We start from the raw sequence: 10,176 nt of genomic DNA on the forward strand, positions 1-10,176 counted from the left end.
TCTCAGTGAATGGAATATTGGAATATAAGGTTAAGTACACATTTGATCATCATATAATTTGAATAAAATGAACTCTAGGTTAAACCAAAAGTGAATCCAAGATCTCTTGAGACTACAGAAAACCTGAAATTGGTATTCTTCCTAGTGTCTCAATTAGATGCATTGCGATTATGTTGTTTAAGATGAAGCCAGAAAATCTAAAATCAGAAAAAAGTAAGGCAGTCCTGAGGGTTTAATCAATCTTCACCCAAGGCCATTGCATCATTACTAATAGATCACTGCCTTTTTTTTTCTGGGTTTTAAAATTAGCACAATAGGCTCTTCAAATAAGATAGTCATTGACATGAAAATGAGAAATATGTACTTGGTCCATACAGGTTTTGACTGCAAAGATATTTCCCAAAGTAATTTAAATCTAATGACTTCTCAGACATTTGCTTGCCTTGAAACTGGGGCAATGACAGAGAAGTACATCTGTCATATCATGAAAACCCCAGCAAAAGCAGGGATTCAAGTTTTAACTTATGTGCCTGAAATTTTTAGCATAGCTTTTCTTTCTCATTTCTCTGCTTTACACACCTGTACTATATTGAAAATGGTCACATTTGGCACAATAATTGCAGTCCTTTAATTTAATGTAGTTCTATAATAAAACAGTACAAGTCATTTTATACTCAGGCTAATGGATTGCTCTAGAGACCTCCAAGGATCATTCAAGAGCTGGGAGAAAGGAGAGTTGAATGTCTGTGGAATTCTCTTAGACCTAGTGTTCCAAAGCATGGGGCATATTTCCTCCTTAGGATATATGGCCTCCTTTATTTTTTAGTAGTGGAATCCAGATTTTATCCATGGCAACAATGTACCCTGCTAAAAAACCACACTTCCCAGCTTCCTTTGCACCTCACAGTGATCACATGACACAGTTCTGAGAAGGGGTTTGGGAGATTTCTCGATGGGAATTGACCATGTTAGCCAAGGGATATGTCTGTTGCCCATATCTGATTTACAGATGTGTTTTGCTTGGCCCATAGAGATTTATTTTTTTAAAACACTGGATAAATTCTCATTAAAAACTCAGATTTCTAGATTATTAAAAATGTATGAGGGCTTCCCTGGTGGCGCAGTGGTTGAGAGTCCACCTGCCGATGCAGGGGACATGGGTTCATGCCCCGGTCCGGGAAGATGCCACATGCCGCTGAGTGGCTGGGCCCGTGAGCCATGGCCGCTGAGCCTGCGCGTCTGGAGTCTGTGTTCCACAACGGGAGAGGCCACAACAGTGAGAGGCCCGCGTACCACAAAAAAAAAAAAAAATGTATGAGATGTGATCCATCTTGCATTCCCAGGTTGCAGTAATGGGCTGTGACTCAGTAACCATACAGCCCCTACTTCTTTCTATTGCCTTACTGTCTGTGATACTCCTTTCTTCACCTGCCTCACTCTGTGAGCGTTTGTTTTGTAAACCTTGCCTTAAACCATAGTCTGTCTCTCTCATTCTTTTTACTTTCTGTGTCTTATTCCATGTTTTATCTGTCTGTGCCTTAGCCCTGGATGACAGATATGTCCTAAAACTCATGCAGTGATCATGCCCAGGGAGGGCTTTCCCAAAGCTGCAGCATGTGTGAGTGAATAAATGGGATTATTATTCACTCACTTTAATATTTTAGTTACTGGTCCTGAGCTTGGATCACAGGCCATATTTCAAGGTGAAGTGGACCACATGAAGTGGTCCTAGACTGCTCATTTGGCCTTAAGGATTAGAACTGCATTATAAGACAAACCTCAAGGAGTTTTTACTATATTCTTTTTCCAAAGACAGCACCAGAGGACATGTGATAGGGGGTTAAGTGGTCCTCCCTTCTGTGAGCTATGAAAAACTAAAATTTATGGTTTTATCATTCATCTACTTGACAAAATACATTTTGATTACCTTTATTTTCCTTACTCACATCATTCTCAGGGGTTGTGGGTACCACAGATTATACCCATTGAATGAAGTAGTACTTTTTCATAAAATTTCCCAAGCTCAAGTTTCACAGGACCTTCTGCATTCCAGATTTCAGAATTGAGTGATCAACCTATCTGTACTGCTCTTGATATTAGAGGTTATTATTGTCCCACTTCCTAGCTTTTACCATTCTGAATTGAAATATTCTCCCCCTTTCTTTCATTTGGCCTTATAAGGCAGCCTTCTATCTGGTGGAACTCTTGTTTTCAATCAGCCTAGCTGCCCTTTCCTGACACTTTTTCCAGGACCATTGTAACTTGCTCAAATTTCAGTAACCAAAGATACACAAAGTTTTATTGGAAAGAAAAATTATATTTCTTTTGAATGATATTCAACAACTGACTGATCATTTGAGCTGTAGTGCCACATTGAATTGACATCCTGGAATGATGTTACTCCTTTGGTCATAACCAATCATAGAGAGTAATTCCATTTGTACATAGATTTTGGATTACTTATTAATTACTTTTTCTTATATTGTTTTTGAGTTTGTCACTTAATGACACAGTACAATGATTCTAAATTGTGGTCCTTGGGCAAAAGCATCAGCATTCCTTAGGAACTTGTTAAAAATGTACATTCCCAGCCCTCACCCCAGACCTACTGAATCAAATGCTCTAGGGGTAAGGCCTGACAATTTTGTTGTACAAGCCCTCAAGGTGACTTTAATGCACACTCAGATTGGAGACCTACTGACATAGTGTTCTGTAAGTGAATGTGACATAGTGATAGAAAAATTAATAGGAAAGGAACTTTCTACTTAGAATTAGAAAAACTGGAATGTAAATGAGTGGAATATCAAAAGTATCTTGTTGTAATGTTCTTTTTGCTTGTTAGGATTTATGGCTATTAAAACAATCCCTGGCAATGTGTATGAGGTGTCAATGTGTCATATTTGAAGTAGTACTATCTAGGTTTGATGATCTTACTATAATTAGCAGGGGGAAAGGAAGAAATATGAGAATGGAGAAAAGAATTTAACCTGAGAGGAGTTTAAATATTTATACATGCAAATATTAGCAGAGAGAACACAGAGCCCAGAAAGGAACCAAAACATAAAGGAATGTTAATAATAAACCCTGCTAATAGGTAATGGCAATCGCCCAGTTCAAAGTAGAATTGTCAGAGATGCTCATAGAAGTAGAGGGAGGATTCTGAGAATCAGAGCTTCCATTCATTTCACAAATGATTATTGATGTCTACTCTATGCCAAGCATTGTTCTAGGGGCAGTTGTTCTTGTCTTGTCCAATGAGGGATAATATAGAAATTGTAAGTTCTGCCCTCACAGAACTTAGTCTAGTGGAGGTCATGAAACACCGAATGGTCAATTTTAATACGATGTGACAGAAGCCATGTTAGGGGATGTGCCAGGTAGCTGTGGGAGCTCAGAGGGGAGGCGCTGAACTGAGACCCCGGAGACGATGGGGGTCTCGGTTATGGCCACTGTTTAGAGCAGAGGCATAGTGTAGAAGCGAACTGAAGGAGATTAGTAAAGTAATTTTCTGCAGCTCATTTCTAATTATCTCTCTGAGGTGGGAAGTATTAGTCCCGGTTCGAGGTTTTAATAGAAAGTGTGTATGTTATAAGGACATGTGACAGAGGGGAGAGATCTTGGACCATGGAAACCAAAATTCTTGGCAGAAGCACAGGACTGGGTCCAGAGTCCTCTTTGAAACCATTTCTAACCTTGGAAAGCACAGGTAATAGTAACATTGGGGAGAGTGCTCTAGCCAAGAGAAAATGAATCTGTCAAAAAAATCTTTGAAAACAGAAGACCTGAATATTCTCCCTGATAGGTTGTTATTCTGAGATCCTCTCAGGAGGAATTAGAGCCATAGGAGCTCTTAAGCATAAATAGTTTTAAGAATATATGGGGGCTTCCCTGGTGGTGCAGTGGTTGAGAGTCTGCCTGCCAATGCAGGGGACACGGGTTCGTGTCCCAGTCCGGGAGGATCCCACATGCCGCGGAGCGGCTGGGGCCGTGAGCCATGGCAGCTGAGCCTGCGCGTCTGGAGCCTGTGCTCCACAATGGGAGAGGCCACAACAGTGAGAGTCCCGAGTAACGCAAAAAAAAAAAAAGAATATATGAGGGCCATGTTTTGGGTCCCCTTGTTAGTAGTAACTTTGGTCAGAGGACTGTTTCTGATGGAGCAGGAGATGGCTGATGGAATTCCCAGGGAAGCACAGTATAAAAAAGAAAGAAAATAAAGGGGGGAGGGCAAACAGCCTGTGACTTATTTTATTTCAATTTTTTGATTTTTATGTTTTTATTTACTGAAAAAACTTAATTTTAAAGAAGGTAACACTTATTGAATGTTTATTATGTGAACGGCTTTCAGTTTGTTTTAAACCTGTAACTTTAAGTGTAACTGGCCAAGAAATTCATCAGTGGTAGTTAATGTCAAGAGAGAGAAGAAACAATAGAAAGAACAGGGTTACATATAATTCTTACCAGATCCAGTCAAATAGCCATTTCATTAAGTTACTTTAAGTCAGGCAAAGTCATGGAGACTATAATTGAGGCTAAAAATCATTGAATATTTAAGCAAAAGTATCATTTGGGGTTATCTTTTCCCAGGTCTCTTCTGAACCTTTTTATGAGAATGGGCAACAGCTACACATTTGTATATACAAGTCACCTCTTTGTGTGAGCAGATTCTCTATTTCTCAGTCCTGATGGTTTACCCACATTGATTTTGTTCAGCTTTGCAAAGTATTCTGAATACATGATCACTGTTACAGTAAAATAATTCTAACTTGCCTATCTTTGTGTATAGCCTAATAAAGGGAGTCTCTATATAATTCTTTCAGTATGTTAATTTGCAGCAAATAATTCAGCCTGTACAATATGCTCCTTTCCATTCTTGAGCAAATCCTTTATCCCACCAAGATCAAAGGATCCCACTTATTTTTTGAGTGACTTCGTCCCTTTGATATGTTAAAATAATCTCCTATTATTGGTTTCAGAGAACTTGCAAGGTGTTCTTCAAAGCATTTTTGTTGTAGTTATTATTCTCCTCATTTATAATTGATTGGTTTCTTTTATACTCCCTTACCAATTTGGGGGAAATGCCCTCTTTTTTCTCTGATGATTTATACGGCTCTAAAAGTTCTCTTTTTAGCTCCTACTTCTAATGCTTATTTTCGTTCCTTGGTATATGCTTTTCTTGGAAAGCAAACAGCAGTGAGGAAGTACATAGGCTTTTTTATGGATTATTGACTTTGTAAAGTTCTTCCTTTCAATTGTCTCCTAAATAGGGCCTATATTTATCACATTTCCCTTTTAAAAAATCTAGATTGTATGGGATGGGTTTCTTGGTTTTCCCCTGTCACATGAGGATGTGGAATTTAATTATGTTATTAATTTTTGCCTAGTGCCTCACCCACAGCAATCTCTAGGGTCCATTTCTGATCCTGTTTAGGATGAAAGTTCCCTCCTTGTGGGATTTAGAAAGCAGTCCTCAATTTATTAACATCCAGCCCCTACCCGTACTCTCATCTCCCATCCTGATTGAGCAGCTGGTTACTTTATGTTTGGATAATTAAAGCCTCTTACTATTATTATCTGGATAAAATTATCAGCTTCCCCAATTCTATTTAACATTTTATGTCTCATCATTTCTCTTGAGTAATCTATAATATACATTTTTTCAATATGGAGAAGTTTTAACATGAATTCTTTTTACAATCGAAAGTTTTTATATGAAGAGTTACAACATGAGTCTATCCTGTGAAGTTTATTCAAATAATACTTTTTGAGTGTCTGTTATATATCAGTTCTAGACACTGAGAATAAGCAGAAACTGAAATCAAAATCCATGTGCTTATATTCTACTGAGGGGTGGGGTAGGGAGACAACAAAGAAATAATTCGTCAGATGTTGGTAAGAGCTAAAAAGAAAAAAAAATATGTAGGATGATAGCTTAGAGTAGCCCTTTTCTACCAGTTCTAACAGAGAATTAAGCTCTGATGCCCAAAGACACCCTTTATATACAATTAATTAACTTCTCTCCTATGCACCTAGAATGACACCAGCAGTGTACAATCCTTGGGATATGGGAGGAAACAGTCACTGAAATTGTTTTCTGTAGGGCTTAATACACTCATGGAACCCTGATAGAGAAAGTTGGGGTGACAGTTGTAGTAGGTAGTGCTGCTTTGGATCAGCTGACCAGGGAAGGCGTCTCTGACAAGAAGTCTTTTGAGCAGAGACCTAAATTTAGTGAGGGAGGAGGGCCCTGCAGATGCAAGGTTAGGGTGAGGGGTGGACGGCGGTGGCCAAGTATTCCAGCCAGCGACAAGGGTGGGCTTGGTATATTTGAGGAAGAGTTAAGAAGGCCAATGTGGCAGGAGCTGAGTTATCAAGGGACAGAGAGGTAGGGATAAGATCAGAGAAGTGGTTGGTGAGGGGTGGAGATGGGGTGATGAGGCAGCCAGAGGCATTTCAGCTCAAGTCAGTTCAACAGAGATGCACTGAGCTCCAACTGTGTGTCATGACCTGGGGGTTTCAGAGATGAATGAACCATGGTCTCTGTCATCTTGCACCTGACAATATAGATTATATCACTTGGCTCACACTAAGTAAAATAGTGTGATAAATGCTACACCTTAACAATAAGCAGACAGGTGGCTGTAGGTTGAGTCCTCCCAGAAGCAGCTCCTGAGACAAGCATTCAGGTGCTAGTGATTTATAAAGGAAGTGCCCACAAGGAGGAGGAATTCATAAGAGCCAAGGAAGGGTGGGATTTCAAGCAACAGACTCAGCCTGATCTATGGGGAGTTCTGTAGTGTAAATTACACTGCAGAATTTGTCACATTTTAAAGCAAAAGAGCTGTTAGTCATAGGCTGCCCAACAGGGTGGTGTCGCTCTCAGGCATTTTTGATTCCATATAAGTGAGGTGGCTTCAGTGTCAAAGGTAATCCTCTGAAGATTATCACAAAGGGAGTGGAGGGTGGGGGATGGTGTGAACACAGAGCTGGTGAAAGGGATTCAAGAGCATCTTGGGGCACCAACAGTCTCCATCCTAGGGCTAACAAAGTTTCTCAGCCTACAGGGTAGGGATTGAAAGACAGGCATAAAATAGTAAGCTTTGCTTTGGTGGAAACCTTGCCTATTTGCTTGTTGCTATGTCCTCAGCATCTAGTCCAGTACTTACTCACCATAGAGAACCCCAGGGGTGCTTCTGAGTGGGAATGAATACATGCATGAATGACATTCCAGGCCCAAGAATTAGTCTTGAAAATTTTTAAGTATCATTTGGTGGAAACCACATGCCCCAATATTACATCTTCATAGAGGATGCTAAGCTCTTCTGCATAGGAATGGCAAGGTGGTAGAAATATAGTTCAGAAATCTGGGAGATATAGTTATAAAAATGTCATATACACTTGAGTGTGACCAAGTGAGAAGTGATGCATCTAAGGGACAAAAAGTCCAAACTACTTAGAGTATGATGTGTTTTATTAAAAATTACAAAGAAGGACTTCCCTGGTGGCACAGTGGCTAAAAATCCGCCTGCCAATGCAGGGGACACGGGTTTGAGCCCTGGTCTGGGAAGATCCCACATGCCACGGAACAACTAAGCCTGTGCACCACAACTACTGAACCTGTGCTCTAGAGCCCACGAGCCACAACTACTGAAGCCCGCATGCCTAGAGCCCGTGCTCCACAACAAGAGAAGCCACTGCAGTGAGAAGCCCGCGCACCACAATGAAGAGTAGCCCCCACTCGCCACTAGAGAAAGCCTGCGCACAGCAATGAAGACCCAGTGCAGCCAAAATAAATAAATAAATTTATTTTTAAAAATTACAAAGAAAATAATTGGTGAAGACAATCTGTAAATTTTCAAGAAAATATGTACGTGTGTCAGCAGCTAGTTTGTTGTGTGACTTGGTTTCGGACTGAGACGGTCTTTTTATCACAGAGAACTTGCTTAAATGTAGATAAGAATCAGTATACGTGAGTGGCACTAGGATGTAGAGCTTGAAATCAGAGTTGTGTCAGGCACCAGAGAGGGCTGAAAGGTTCCCCCTGGGTGCCAATTATGATTGGTTGAAGTGGGAGGTCACTAACACCGGGTTGAGAAGGAGTCTGAGGCCATATCCACGTTTAGAAGAGTACTACTAATAATAGCTAACATTTATTTAGCACTTCCTACATGACAAACACTGCTTAAACACTTCATATTGTTTAATTAGCTCATTAACAGATGTAAGAGACAAGTACTTGTATTGTCATTATATTTCCCTTTTGCAGATGAGGAAACTGTGTAATCATTATATCTTCCAAGGGCCAAACTGTCCAGGTTATTACAGCTGGTAAGTGGAGGAGTTGGGATTTGGGCCTAGATTCTACTCATAATCACTAGAATAAAGTTGAATGTCATGACTGATTAGAAAAGGGAGGAAGGACATATTTGCCATCCTTGCATTCTGGTCTCTTCCCCACCTTTCAAACACCGTCCATCCCCTTTAACAGCCAGTCAAATTAAACTACATTCTCTTCCTCAATGTTCCAGCCTCTTGTGATTTTGTATGGGCCGTTGCCAGCGCTGAAACACCCTTCTGCTAGTTCTTTCCTGGCTAACTCTTACTAGTTCTTTGGAATTCAGTTCAGGTACCACTTTTTACAGAAAGCCTTCTCTGATATCAATAAGAATCGGTGTTCCTTCTTTCTGCTTTCTTATAGTGTATGAGCCTCACTTGTAACATAACACTTTTTATTTTGAATTGTGATGACTTAAACTTAACTTAAAATGAGCTAAAAGACAGGGTTCATGTAGTGTTTTTATTGAATGAATGAGACTTGATTGCTCTCCTTATCTCTGTTCCACAGTACTTATATAGTCTTCTAAAAGTTACCTGCACAGGAGTTGGACCACATGGAATTTCCAGCTCTGTTATCCATTTCTTATATCAGTTTGGAAGTTCCAAACATTTTATTCAGTAAGAATTTTTCTCATTTACATTTATGTTTTCTATTATATGCATACAATATGGTGTTTTCTTCCATGAACCATTCTCTCTCCTTTGTGGCTAAGCTTGCTAAGTGTGGTATCTCCATCTAAAAAAAATCACCTTGTTGGAAGGGGTACATGGGGGCTTTGACTTTATTAATAATATTTTATTTCTTAATTTGGGGGAGGTATAGAGGGGCATATCATATGCTTTAAGTATGAAATATTCCATAAAAATATTACAAAAGAATATATATCTTTATAGATAATATAAAGAATATAAAGAACAGAAACTTATCTTAAAACGTCCACTGTGTTAGGCTAAATCTGTAGACATTTACACTACTAAGTGGAAAAAAAGGTACCAGTTATTAAAATACAGATACATAGACATAAAATGGTTATCCTGGCAAGATGGAAACTAGAATCTTGGGTAATCTGTGGGTCTTCATGAATGAGAAAAATTAAGTTTAGAGAAGATATTTATTGCTAGAGAGATAAAAACATAATTAGCAATCATAAAGCAGTCTGTGGGGCTTCTGACCAGCATGGAGCAATGGGTGGATTTCTGGAGACTTGGTTGTTTATGTCTTATCTCTTTCTTTTCTTTTCAAACATTCCTAAATCTCTTACTAAGCAATTTCTGGGGGGGTTGGGAGGGAAGGGACGGAGGAGGGCTTGCATAAGCTAACTCCTGATTTATATCAGATACTATCCATTTCCTGGGATAGGACAGCCAGGTTATACTTGTGAGGCAAGCAGACTGAGAAACAGAAAATGAATGACAGCCTGGATGTTGTTTTTTCAAATTCTTATTCTCAAGCAAGAAATTCTTTGTTTCTCAATGCCTCTTTTTGTAATGATGACACTCACAAAGAGAAAATAAATTCTTTTCTAGTTAAAAATTTAAATTACTGATGCTGGTTAAATATCAGTGAAAAATGTACTTATTTTACCCAGTAGATAAAGCTAGAAGTTTACAAGGTGAGAAAAAATTCCCCCCGTTTGAATGCTGTGAAATACATTTTTAATAAGTGTGAGAGTAGAGGGAAGTTAGATTGCAGGCTTACACATCAGCCTTCCATATTTCTGATGTGGCAAACAAAGTCATTTTTTTTTTTTTTAGATAAGTTTTTGTGATGTGTGTTTTTTTAACATCTTTATTAGAGTATAACTGCTTTACAATGGTGTGTTAGTTTCTGCTTTATAACAA

This window comes from Aethalodelphis obliquidens, unplaced genomic scaffold (genome assembly GCF_003676395.1).
Source record: "Aethalodelphis obliquidens isolate GAN/ISIS:26980383/991018 unplaced genomic scaffold, ASM367639v1 scaffold72, whole genome shotgun sequence".
NCBI lineage: Eukaryota > Metazoa > Chordata > Mammalia > Artiodactyla > Delphinidae > Aethalodelphis > Aethalodelphis obliquidens.